Here is a 13,949-nt window from a genome sequence, read left to right on the forward strand (position 1 = left end):
AAAACAAAATATAAACCTGTTTTGCCCATTTTTCATTTTCAAGAGTATGTGGAATAACTGACTGATCAGATGATACACAGACCTGCTTTGAAACGATTTGTACCGTGAAAAGCTCTAAACAAATAAAAATGAACTAAATTGAATTTACACAATATGCATTCTTGAGTACACAGCCATAAGGAAACACAATGAAACTTACTGTCGTAATGCAAGCTGTAAGTTTAACATTCTTTCTAATTCTATGTGAGTGAATATTAGATGATTATACAATTAAGTCTGAAAATGATTAAGAATAATTACACACATGATGTTTTGTGTTTATTTCACGTATCTCATTATTAAATGGGGCTTGAAGGCTTTAATTGTAGCACCACGAAGGAATTATAAAAACTTCATGACACAAAGGGTAATTAAAATGTTTTTTGTCTGATTAAAAACATAAATGTTGTTAATTTCTGATAAATATATTTTGTATTTTACAAGCATCAAAATAGGGAACTAAAATATCTAACAACAGATTTAAAAACTACCTAAGCATAGAAAATCAAGTAATGGAAAACATGACATAAGGTGGTTTTAATAAGTAAAATGACTTCACAACATTAAAGTCTTAGAAGCAATGACATATTATAAGATGACTCTCCCACATGAAAACAACTAGAAGATATTTGTTGATTTTTCTTTTTTTTCCTCTGAACTGTCATGTTGAACAGCAGCTCTGAAATTTCTTTGTCTTTAACCAGGACAAGGTGTGAGAATGAGAAGAATAACAATTAAAATGAAAATGAAAATAAAATTCTCTGGAAATGCTGCTGAACTGTGGACTGGAAGTAGTCAGAAAAGGTGAATATATGTGCTATGAATGTCAAAAGTGTATCAAGTTTCAGTGTCATTTCTAGGGATTTTATTTGGGATTCCTTTATATATATATATATATATATATATATATATTACTGTGTGTCTTATAAAATTACTGGCTTAATTTTTATGAGTGGTAACTTCTAGATCTTTTTTTTTTATTATTATTTCCAGACATAAATATTTGAAAACATAGAAAATAAATGAATATTAAATAAAATGGGTACATAATGTACCATTATGAGATTTCACAAATACTGGAGGTAGATGTGAATTTCCGAAATTTTTTTGTAATAATAGACATTTTGCATTGGAGTTACCTTTCGAATGGGAAGTCGTGATGTATCCTCTAGGCTGTTGCGCAAAGGCAAAAGGCAGTAAATAAGATTTCTGTCGAAAATGAGTAAATTATCATTTTCGCACATTTAAGACATCTTTTATCAGGCTATTTAATACAAGTCAATATATAAGCCATATGCTATGTCAAGTTAAGGACTTTTGCTAGGGACAATTAATTCAAATATCGATAGTATCGATAGTATACCGAATTTGGCCTTTACATATAATTTAATCCATACCACGTTGGTTCTTCTATGGGAGGAAAAAGTTTAATGAGCAATTTAGCGTGTTGTGTTTATATTCTGGGCTCATCTGGTTGCCTCCACATAGCATATCTATAAATAAATTGTATATAAAATTTGGTCTTTTATGTCTTCACATTAAGCACTTTTTTAGGCTAATGGTTTTCATTGGGCGGAATACACTTAATGTGCAATTTAGTGTTTTGTGTTTTATATTCTTGATTTATGTGCTTGCCTGTACATGTTATATGTTTTTAATAAACTGTATACTGAATCTGGTAATTTAATATAACTTAATGTATTAAGCCACATCAAGCATTTTCTTTAAAACTGTTTTCTGTGGGAGAAAAGCGCTTTACATGAACGGGCTCATAAGCATTTTTCACATTAAGAGTTTTAGAATGACACTGGCAGAGTTCCTTCAGAACAGCAAAGAATACCAACATAGCAATGGTGCATGTACATAATGGTTTAGTCATATCAGCATTTGTTATTGTTCATTTTCAAAGTGTAACTGGTGTATTCAAATGCATACTTTTAAAAGAAAAGAATCCGTATCAGTATCAGCGATACTGGCTCTTTACCTGGAATTGGATGACTACAAAAAACTGCAGTATCGTCAACCCATATCTTTCGCCTTTGTAGGGCAATACTGTGAAAATATACAGTGTTAACAAATACACAAGATTGTTTGCATAATCAATGGGTAAAAACAAGCTTATGATTTTGGAAAGCTTGGAAGATGTAGGGTTATTCATTATAGATGAAACAGTGTTCTAAAATGTTACAAAAATTACTTATCTATTAATTAACTTAATTATATAAAATTATAAAAATGTCATGAATTATAAAATGTCATTCTAGAGGGAAATATTATTCTTGTTTGCTATTTCAGACTGATAAGCAAATAATGAAAACATGCACTGACCCACTTGTTCCTGTTTCCTGAGAATGAATCTTCCTTAGTAATAAACCAGACCAGAGAGAGAGTGTGCTCTTGTTTTTGTGACATATCAGGACACAACTCTGTATAATGAAATGGGTATGACACAGGTATTACAAGGAGAGGGTGACTTATGAGGACATAACCCATGTCCTCATTTTTCAAAACGCTCATAAATGATACAGAATGAGTTTTTTTGAGAAAGTAAAAATGCACAAAGTTTCCTGTGAGGGTTAGGGGTAGGGTTGGTGTAGGGCAATAGAATATTTTTAATAGTTTGTTTTGAATAGTAGAATAGTTTGTACAGTATAAAAATTAGGGATGTCCAGATCCGATCACGTGACTCCCGATCAGGACTCGGATATATATATTCTCATTAATTTTTAACACATCTTTTGTTATGCGGTGGCACAGAGTTAGACCCTTTTGACTCAGAAACAGCAACGTGTGCGCCATGACATCACTTTGTTTTCAAGAGCTGGTGTGAATAAATATAGATTCAAACTCAAAGAGACATGATAGTTTGCGCATGACCTGATATTTCATTCGGACCCAGGATACAGCGAGATGAACATCACAGAGCGCTAAACTCTCATGCAGTGTGTGTTTCATTCATACTCGAAGCAGGAGCGCGCTCTCGCGCTGATATCAGGATATTCCTAATATGGACAAAAGCGTCCAGCTATGCTGTGGTGCGCACAGGAAAACAGAAACTTATGCAAACACGAAGACGTTAATATACGATCACGACAATAAATTGTTCTTCAAGTCATCTCCAGCAGGTGATAAATAAAGTATGAACAATGCAGTGCTGATTGACATAGTATTTATTACAGTATAGAAACTATTCTGCATTATCATGTGATAAACAGTGTTTGTAGTATATAAACAAATCATTATTATTTGTTATTGTCCAGCATTTATAGATTTCTAAGCCAATTAAAAGCTAGAAATTAGAGAAAAAATAAAGTTGCCTATACTACCAGTCAGAAGTTTTTGAACAGTAAGCTTGTTAAGGTTTTTTTTTTTTTTTTAAGAAGTCCCTTCTATTCACCAAGCCTGCATTTATTTGATCCAAAGTACAGCAAAACAGTAAGATTTTGAAATATTTTTACTAGCCTATTTAAAATAGCTGCTTTATATTTGAATATATTTCAAAATGTAATTTATTGAACATCCTGGATCAGTTTTTTCGCTCTTCTTTATTCTTTTTTTATGTATTATAGAAGTATCGGATCGGGACTCGGTATCAGCAGATACTCAAAATCAAATGACTCGGACTCGAGGACAAAAAAACCTGATCGGGACATCCCTAATAAAAACCATTACGCATATGGGATGAACCCACTTTTCATAAAAACAAACCTTTTCTGATTCTCAAAACCAATTTTACTGGCTTTTTAAAAACTTGTGTTATGGAAGTGAAAGAAATTTTAGAGCTACTCTCCAACACGGCAGTTCAGAGGAAACAAAGTTTTGCTAATATTATTTGAGGTGAGTGTTTCATCTTTATGATTATTTTTATGTGTCGTCTTATGATGATATTGGTAAATTATATATGATATTGGTCACTTTGTGCTTCTTAGACTTTTATATGCTGAAGTCATTTTGATGATTTTATTCAAAGCTATTCATGTCGCAGTCAAACAGATAACCAAGTGTGTCTTTGTCAGTAAATCATTGAAAGCGTTCTGATATTGACGCACGGTGTGAGATGATAGTTTCTCTTTTTACTGTTTATTAGTTTGTGATTTCTGTATTTATTTAAATGTGCTCTTAACTCTTTGAGGCAGAAACTATCACTCAACATCTTTATGTATCTGCAGACAGTTTTGATGTAATACTGTGTGTGTATGTGTGTGTATATATAGTAAACTCAAAACTCATTCAATTATAGGAGTAGCATTTCTACTCCACTAACACATTCAGTGTAGAGCTGTGACACAGTTGTAATGCACCAGCTAATGACACAAACTCTAGGCTGTATTTAAACTGGCATAAAAAAATAGTCTTTTTGGCTGACGTCTGGGATAGACTGGGATTTTTTTCTTCAGGTGTTAGATATATTCTGGTCAACTGTCACTGACAAATAAGTACTTGTTCATAGCTTGGAAAAATACCCCAAATTTAGAAAAGTCACCTTACTGATAGATTTTGTAACAAAAATGTAATCTATTGTCTAGCGATCCTGATTCTACAAACATCTCCAATTATCTTTATTTTCTGAGAGGTGAACCTTTTTCTCTGATTCGTTCTTGATGACTGGTGCTTCCCCTCAGCACAAGGTTTGGTAGAGTTGTTAAGCGCAGCATTCCAGCTTTGTGAATATTCATAGAGAATTACCAACAGCATGAGTCTGAACCAATGATTTGTAATGTTCACACCCATGCTAATGAAAACAAGAAGAAAGGGATGAATGAGACACATCACATCTGAAGCGTGTATGTAAAGACGCCTCTCTTAGACAGCGCGTGACAGAATAAACAGACTACAGTATTTCAAAATATCTGTCTTCGTGAGTATTCTTGCAAACATAATCTGTTTTGTTTTAAGTGAACATTCTGAGGAAAAACATCTGATGATCAAATGATTGTTTATAATTGATTAGCTTATTAGTTTTTCTTACTAGAATGCTTCTGTTTATTTAAGATAAAAAAAGTTATCCACTATTTTATTTGCATCTTTGTTATATATTTTTAACAACAGACATAAAGTAAAAACAGCTATATTGTGATTATTAGTATAGTAATTTTTATTAAATTAAATAACTGGATAAAAGATCCAATTTTGCTCTGTGATTTTGCTTTGGAATCTTCAGAAAACTTTAACTTGATTTTTCTCAAAATCAAGATCTCTATCGACATCAAACGGGTGTGGCTTAGTAATTTTTTTGATAAATTCCAACAAATCATAAATAATTTTGAAGGACACTTAATATAGACTAAAAAAATAAGTAGTTTTTGAAAATTTGCTCATTGCAACTCATTATCCTTAGGATTCCTGAATATAATTCTGGGGCTTGTATTTTCTCAGGATTTTTCCACATAAAATTCAGTATATAATTAACCTGGTCTTATCCTGTGTTGCTGTGTGAAATTTCTGTTTTATGTTTTTAACCAATGCATGATGATAGATTAAAGTCTCGTGAAGTTTGTCAATGACTGGAAGTCAACCTTTTTTTTTCAACCCTGAACATCATCTTCAAATTCTTTATTCACTCACAGTTGTAAGATATTTTAATACTTCTCTAGTAACAATAGCCTGCTTCCTCCTCATTTTTCTCTGCTGCTTGAATTTCCTCCAGTTAGAAAGTTTCCTACATCATGTCTCTCTTTCTATCAAATCGAGCCCTAATATTTTCAGAAACAGTTTGTCTAATTTTCTTGTTAAAATTGGCAGCAATAATACTTTATTTTGAAACATAATGAAACAACACCGAATATAATACTTTAAGGATTTTTGTATTTATTTATTTACTTACCATGTTTTTACTATGAGAGTGTATATGACCCTTATAACTATGAGGGGGCGTGCAAGACTTAATTCATATTGGCACTCTTACACGGTTACATTCTCCTTTCACATACATACATTCTCCCTTTCAGATACATATATTTTTTCTTTCACACACTTTCATTCTTTTTTCACATGCATACATTTCTACTCTTACACACACTTACATTCTCCTTTCATATGCATATATTTTTGCTTTCATGCACACATACATTCTCCTTACAAATACATATATTTTTGCTTTCATGCACACATACATTCTCCTTACAAATACATATATTTTTGCTTTCATGCACACATACATTCTCCTTACAAATACATATATTTTTGCTTTCAAACTCATACATTCTCCTTATACATATATTTCTACTCTCACACACTTACATTCTCCTTTCATATGCATATATTTTTGCTTTCACGCACACATACATTCTCCTTACAAATACATATATTTCTACTCTCACACACATACATTCTCCTTTCACATACATATACACACATACATATATAGATGTATGTAAGAGAAGAATGTATGTATGTGCGAGAGAGAGTATAGTGTAAACGGAAGGCGTTTAGTTGAAACGGAAGGAGTATAGTGGAAACGGAAGGCGTTTGGTTGAAACGGAAGGCAGGTTAGGCGCGATCAGGCTCACCGTGACAGGTCTTGATCAGCATGGCTGAGGTAGCCGCAGATGTATTACAGCAAGCTATCTGGGTTTTAATAAAATAAATAAATATCATTATTGTGAAAAGGTTACATGGCCTCGTCTTTTTTGAGCGAGTTGTGATTGAGGACGCGAGCTCAGCCTCAGTCGTGTTGCCAGATAGATGTATTATAAGCGTCCAAGGTTTTTTTTTTTTCATTTAATTTAGGAAGTGAATTAAGTGGGAGGTTGCAAGTTAGGGACAGCGATATCTTTATATTATTTAAATAACTCAAGACTCATTGCGGTTTATTTATTTTTAGATTTTCATTTACTCATTTAATTATTTTTTTCAATTGCAGCTCTGCGTGCAGCAATAACTCAGTGCTAGATTAGTGATCTATAAGCGCCACCTGTTGTCAGAGATTGAATTAGCATTTTCATCAGAATCAGAAAGAGCTTTATTGCCAAGTGTTTACACACAGAAGAAATTTCGTCAGGAGCTTCCAGTACAGAAATTACAAACATAGTGCAGACACACATATAATTAAGGAAATAAAACTAATAATAATAATGAAAAATTAATTCAGCCAATCTGATGTTTTTGTTTTGTGCACTTGCTTCATGTTGCATATATTTTTTGTTTGTTTGTTTGCTCAAGGTTAGTTTGGCCAGTAACAGAGCAAAATAAACATTTAATAAATGTAAAAATAAAAAAAAAAAAAAAAAAAAAAAGAACTAAATAAATTGGCAACGAGAATGGGAATCGGCTCATTTGATTGTAAAATATATAAAATCCTGATCAGTGCATCCTTAACTGGAATAGTTAGGACTACCTGAAAGACCTGAAAAAGCATGGTTTATTTCAGATTTATCTTTGAACTATTGTACCTATTTGTGCAAAGTGGTTATTATTTATTACAATACAATGTTAAAGTTAACAATGATAACAATTAGTCTTATTGATTGATTGATTGATTGTGGCAAGTCCTGTAAAAATTTTGCCAGGGCAAGTAAAGAAAAAATTAAACCACTGGCCGAACCAGACCAGTAGAAAATGTCTTTAGCGTTAAGCCCTGTTAATGCGATCAAAATCAGTGTCTTAGAACTTGTACACAGATCTGTAGAACACGTAGGTTACATAATGATTTGTTAAAAATAAAAACGTAAAATATTTACTTGAAAAGAAAACAGGATGACTTTAAAAGAAAATAGCATAACTGTAAAACTGTGAGGAAGAGCTGAGCATGTCTTGCTCATGTATTTCCTGGTCTGAGAGTGACGTCCTGCTTATACAGGAAGTAATGGATACCAAAAAGGGTAGAAATATATATATATGTAAAAGGAGAATGCATGTGTGTGAAAGCAAAAAAAAAAATTTATGTATGTGTAAGGAGAATTTATGTGTGTAAAGCAAGAATATATGTATTTGAAAGGAGAATGTATGTGTGTGAGAGTAGAAATGTATGTATGTGAATGGAGAATGTATGTGTGTGAGAGTGCCAGAATGAATTATGGCTTGTATGGCCCCTCATATATAACCATGTAGCATACATTTAAGAGCTGTCACCCTCCTGACAATTTTTTCTTACACCTTATGTGGATTGAGAAATACATCACTTTTCAACACACCTGGCTTGAAATCTTAAAAGCTTCATGTAGCTTCATCTCACCACCACTAGTTCAAGGTGTTGGTACTGTGTTTGCGTCCACTCCACAAATTACCATAAATATGCTAACATGCTATATATATATATATATATATATATATATATATATATATATATATATATATATACATATGCAGTACAAACCAAAAGTTTTGGTTTTGCACCTTCTCATTTTTTTTATTTTCATGACTATGAAAATTGTAGAGTCACACTGAAGGCATCAAGGGCTATTTGACCAAGAAGGAGAGTGATGGGGTGCTGCGGCAGATGACCTGGCCTCCACAGTCACCGGACCTGAACCCAATCGAGATGGTTTAGGGGTGAGCTGGACCGCAGACAGAAGGCAAAAGGGCCAACAAGTGCTAAGCATCTCTCGGGGAACTCCTTCAAGACTGTTGGAAGACCATTTCAGGTGACTACCTCTTGAAGCTCATCAAGAGAATGCCAAGAGTGTGCAAAGCAGTAATCAAAGCAAAAGGTGGCTACTTTGAAGAACCTACAATATGACATATTTTCAGTTGTTTCACACTTTTTTGATATGTATATAATTCCATATATAATTCCACATGTGTTAATTCATAGTTTTGATGCCTTCAGTGTGACTCTACAATTTTCATAGTCATGAAAATAAAGAAAACTCTTTGAATGAGAAGGTGTGTCCAAACTTTTGGTCTGTACTGTATATATATATATATGTGTGTGTGTGTGTGTGTGTGTGTGTGTGTTAGGAATGGAACAGTACACTATTTCACAGTTCAGTACGTACCTCGGTGTTGGGGTCACAATTCAATACGATTTCGGTAGAAAAGGAAAAAAAAAATCTACTATGTTTGGTTTCTTTTCATTAATTTTAAACAGACAGTAGTACAAATTTAAACAAATATTCCACTTAGATGAGGAAATATTAAATATTATTACATTATGTACTAATTATTATTAGTTTTTTTTATAACTAAGCCTATATTATTATATACCGCAATTATATTTATCCATTAGAATTATAGATTTTTAATTCTTGTTTTGTTCTGATAAATTTGTTAAATTTAAATTATTTGTTGTAAAGTGAAGGCAATTAAATATATCCTGTTTGTACATGATAACATTATTAGGCCAGCCGTTATTATTTCTAAATGTAATATAATGCAACTTATACCTGACTTATATTTTTTCCTCTCACAATCTCACAAACAAATTTATTTTTTTGCGTGTTTAAAAAATAAAAAATAAAGAAAACATTCAGCAAATGAAAAAAGGCGATTTATCCGTTAAAATTTGTTACTCTGGGTTAATTATTTTATACTTCAGAACAGAGCCTGGGCCTAATCTGTAGTAATCTATAATATATATTTTTTTCATTGCATCTGAAAATGTCTTCGTTTATCACATTCACTTCACGCGCTCTGGCGCAGATTCCCCTCTTGCGTTGCTCAGCTGTGGACGATTTAAAAATGTTTGATATGAAGGTTGCTGTCCCATTTTATAAAGGAATTGTTCATTTAAAAAAATCGATTTATATTGTTATTTCTAATTATATTGTTAACACAAGTTAATTTAGACTATTTAACATGCACTGTGACATTTTACCATTTTTATTTTAGAATTTAAAGTTAGTTTAATAGTATTTAAATTCAAGTTTACAAAAAAAAGGTTTTAATTGCTAAAAATATTTGTATTAATTAATAATATGTTATTATTTTTATTAATTAATAATATGTTATCATGTTTATTCTTGTAGAAAATACGTGTTTATTCTTTAAGAAAATAAGGGAAAAAATAAGGGACTATATTTGTTTTGCTTCACCTATTTATGTAGGTTTCAATTATAAAAAAAAATAATAATAATAATAAAAAAAAAATAATAATAAAATAATGTCATTAAAAAATACCATTGGCCTGAGTAATTTTGAACATTATAGAATTGTGACTTTAAAGGTTAGTGATTTAGGAGGTGAAAATACGGTGAAATTACAAATGGCATTGGATTTTAGAGCATAACAATTGAAGGTTTATGAAACATTAGCCAATTAAGCATTTTTTAAACAACGGAACTGTAAGTTGTGAACTAAAATATCATTTCAACCATACAGCATGTGAATAAATAAAATGCATACTTTTAATAACATTTCATTATTCATAAAATGCATAATGTTTCTGGTGTTTGGATTTGTACTTCAATATAATGAGCTCCAAGTTTAAAAATAGCCCTAGACTAGTTTCTCTCTCTCTTTCTCTCTTTCTCTCTCTCTCTCTCTCTCTCTCTCTCACTCTCTCTCTCTCTCTCTATTTAACAGAATTAGCTCAATGAAATACGTCTCCCTTCCGTTAGAATGAATGTTTTCCTGCTTGCTAAATGTTGGTCTCGTGATCAATAAGTTATATTCGCCTCAATCTGATTCAGTAAAGTCAAACCGCAGACGGTGAAGAGGAGTTCTGCACGCTGTGAGGCAGGAACAGAGGATTCTGCTTGGTCTCAAAGCCTTCCGCAAACGCTATGTTCACAAATAACAATGATTTTTGTAAAATAATGATTCATTATCAATTGATCATTTGTTATTATGATTATGGTCTTGTGAAAATAATAATATGGGCTCAGAGAAAATAATGAATACAAAGAGTAGTGCTGCTGAGTGCAGGCATGTTTCAGCCCAGTAACACACCGTTCCTCAGAGCCAAAACACAGACCGAATTCTGTTCAGCTGGAGGGGGTTGGGTTTTTGGGGTTAGTTATGTGTGGCTTGTGGGGGTCGAGATAAACGTGTGAATCTCTTGCTCTTTCATATGGACAGTGTCTTATGAGGCTTTCACTTGCTGAACTGGTTTATATAGGACTGTTGTTTTTGACATAGACTAAAAAATGGTCTGCCCCCACATGATATTTTTCTAGTTCTAGTCGTTTGTTTGTTATATTCAACTAATCAGAGGTTATATTAAATTTACATAATCAAATCTTAATATATTCCAAACACAAGCACATGCATTAAGTTTGAAACAAAGCACATGCAGAAGTAGCCTAATAATTGTGAAAAATGAGACATTTTAATTATTAATTAATAAACAAATGTTTTCTTGTCGGCTGCAGAATGAAATTCACAGTGCTAGCTCTCTCCGACGAGAGAAATGCAACATTCACAGATTACACAATTCGTTTTCATTTAAAAAACATTTCAAGCTTTCTGTAGATATATTTTTAATGTATGTGAGACACCACTATATTATGTTAATAAAAAAAATATAAATTCATTATCAGGAAAAAAATTAAGTGATGAGACGGCACCTCCCTGTCATTAATGCACATTAATAATTTTTGCAAAAACACTTGAATATGAGCGTCGTGGTTTTCACTGGCTCCAAGAGCGCTCCATCACGAGTACAATTCATGCCAACAGCCCATAATATAACTGCATATTCAGCAAGAATTAATGTTAAACATATTTAGCTATAGCTTGATCAGAAGGTTACAATGACTGCAAGAGTCGAGCGGGATGTTACAGGCTATAAGAGCTTTCTGTTTCTTTTACTGATTATTTTCGGGTTAAAGCATGATTTAAACAGATACATCACATTCACACGCAATCGCTTTAGCAATTACGCATTCAAAAAAATTTAATCTTACAGTGCTACTACATTATTAGTAGGCTATTTGATTTTGAAATCTTGAAGAAATTCATCGACCTGTTTAGATAAAATAACTGACAAAAATGTACTGTTATTTTCATCACAAACAACATTTTCATAGCAGAAAGCAGCAATTAAAGATTTAATGCTTACAATGTTATTAGTTTGGCATGTGATAGGAAAGAAAAGTTTACACACAATAGCCAAGCCACGTTGAAACTCTCTTGTTATTTTTTTTTTTTTTTATAGGCTACGTTATGAACATAACATTTCAAACGTACTGAAATACTTTATTCGCGGAGCGTGTTTCTGGTATCAGTGCGCGCGGAGGGGAAGTTGTTGCTGCTCACAGACTCTGCTGCAAGTGAGAGAGACGTTTCACCCGACAAAATGAAGACCGCGGGAACACAAGCACAGCACATCCGCCAAAAATCAACCTGCAGCAATGCTCGTTGATCGACTCGCCAAGCTTTACTTTTGTAGGTCGCATGGCACTAAATAATACAATAATATGACCACACAGTCAATACAGATATTTAATAAAAACATTAAAACAAACAGGGCTGTAACATAAAACAATAAAATACGCATGCCAGGTCTACATTGGACACAAGTGGAACGATCCAACAAAAGACAACAGAACCCAGTGATGGACACACTGGACACAATCCCTGAACTGTGTTCAGATGATTTGACACTATAGTGTGATGTCATCAAGTTTTGACACACTTTTAGCTCGTCCGGTGACACAGACAGTGACTGCTCTATTTACAAATAAGTGCTATAAGAAAAAAAAAGATGCAAATATAGACTAGAAAATATATTAACTGGTCCTCCGTTCATGACACTGACTCACTGCTGAACTGCCAGTTTTAATCTTAACAGCTCTTAAAGCTGAGTGGATGGTTAAATGCATGATGGGCTAGTATTAAATAAATAAATAAAAATAAAGGTCTTTCCAGCATTAAGGTAATAACATTACTGTTTTTATTTATTTTTTAAAAGCAAGTAAAGAAGGCTCCCTTTAAAATCACTTAAGTTGTCAATTACTAAAGCTCTTTTTTATATGTGTATTTTGTTGATTATAATGAGAGAACTTGAGTTTAATCGTGAGGACGTTTTATTAATCCGTTCATTCTTAAGAATTTCAAAGATTAAATCGTGCAGGTTTAATTTATTCGTTTCTTGTTTTAGGCTAATTAGGCCTAAATAATGGGAACGAAATTATACAGTGCTTCACGTTTATACATGCAACAATTTCTTAATCAGTTTACAGACAAATGTCTTTTCCCCAATAAGTTATGTCAAAATAAAGTACAGGTAATGAATAACAAGAATGCATGTTGTTTTATTAAAGGAAAAAAATATATTTATATTTAAAATATAAATTAAAATATAGGCATAATATATGAAAATATTGTCATTTTGCATATTAATCCATGTAGCCTACCCCCTAAAATAGGCTACCACTTCTAATGCTCCATTGCAAAGTAAACCACAATTTCTTTTGAATAATATAACACATAATTAATATAATATAAATAATACTGCACACCTTTTAAATGTGTCAAATCTAAAATATGGTTTAATACCATGTAGCTTAGAAAATATAAGCACAGACTCAGGCACAGGCTTGACGTTTATCCTGCTTGAGTTCGTTCTAAGAAACGCACATAACTTCATAAGTACCAAACTTTCATCTGTGAATATTAAATATTAAATATATTAAATATTTAAACTATAGTGTTTTTCTTTCATTTTCCCTGACTGAAGTGGTCAAATGTAACACATCAGCGAGGCAAAATTGACGTCTATTTGCAAAAATGTGCTTTGATGCGCTTGTTTGATAACTTCTGGTTAAAGCGCCACTCAGCGGTCAAAAGCTGCAAATGCACTTTACAGACCCCGCGGCGGCGGTACCCGCAGCGGTACAAAAGGGCCTTTTGAATGTCTACCTACTGTAAGTACTATCAAAACCTCATTAACAGTTTGTAAAATACACGCTGATGTCTATGGATATGGCAATTATGATCCTTTCAAATATCTGACTACATGCTTTTATTGATATCATATACAGATTGTGTAGGTAACTATGAAGATTACTCTGCTCTTATCCCAGTTTACC

This window comes from Carassius carassius, chromosome 22 (genome assembly GCF_963082965.1).
Source record: "Carassius carassius chromosome 22, fCarCar2.1, whole genome shotgun sequence".
NCBI lineage: Eukaryota > Metazoa > Chordata > Actinopteri > Cypriniformes > Cyprinidae > Carassius > Carassius carassius.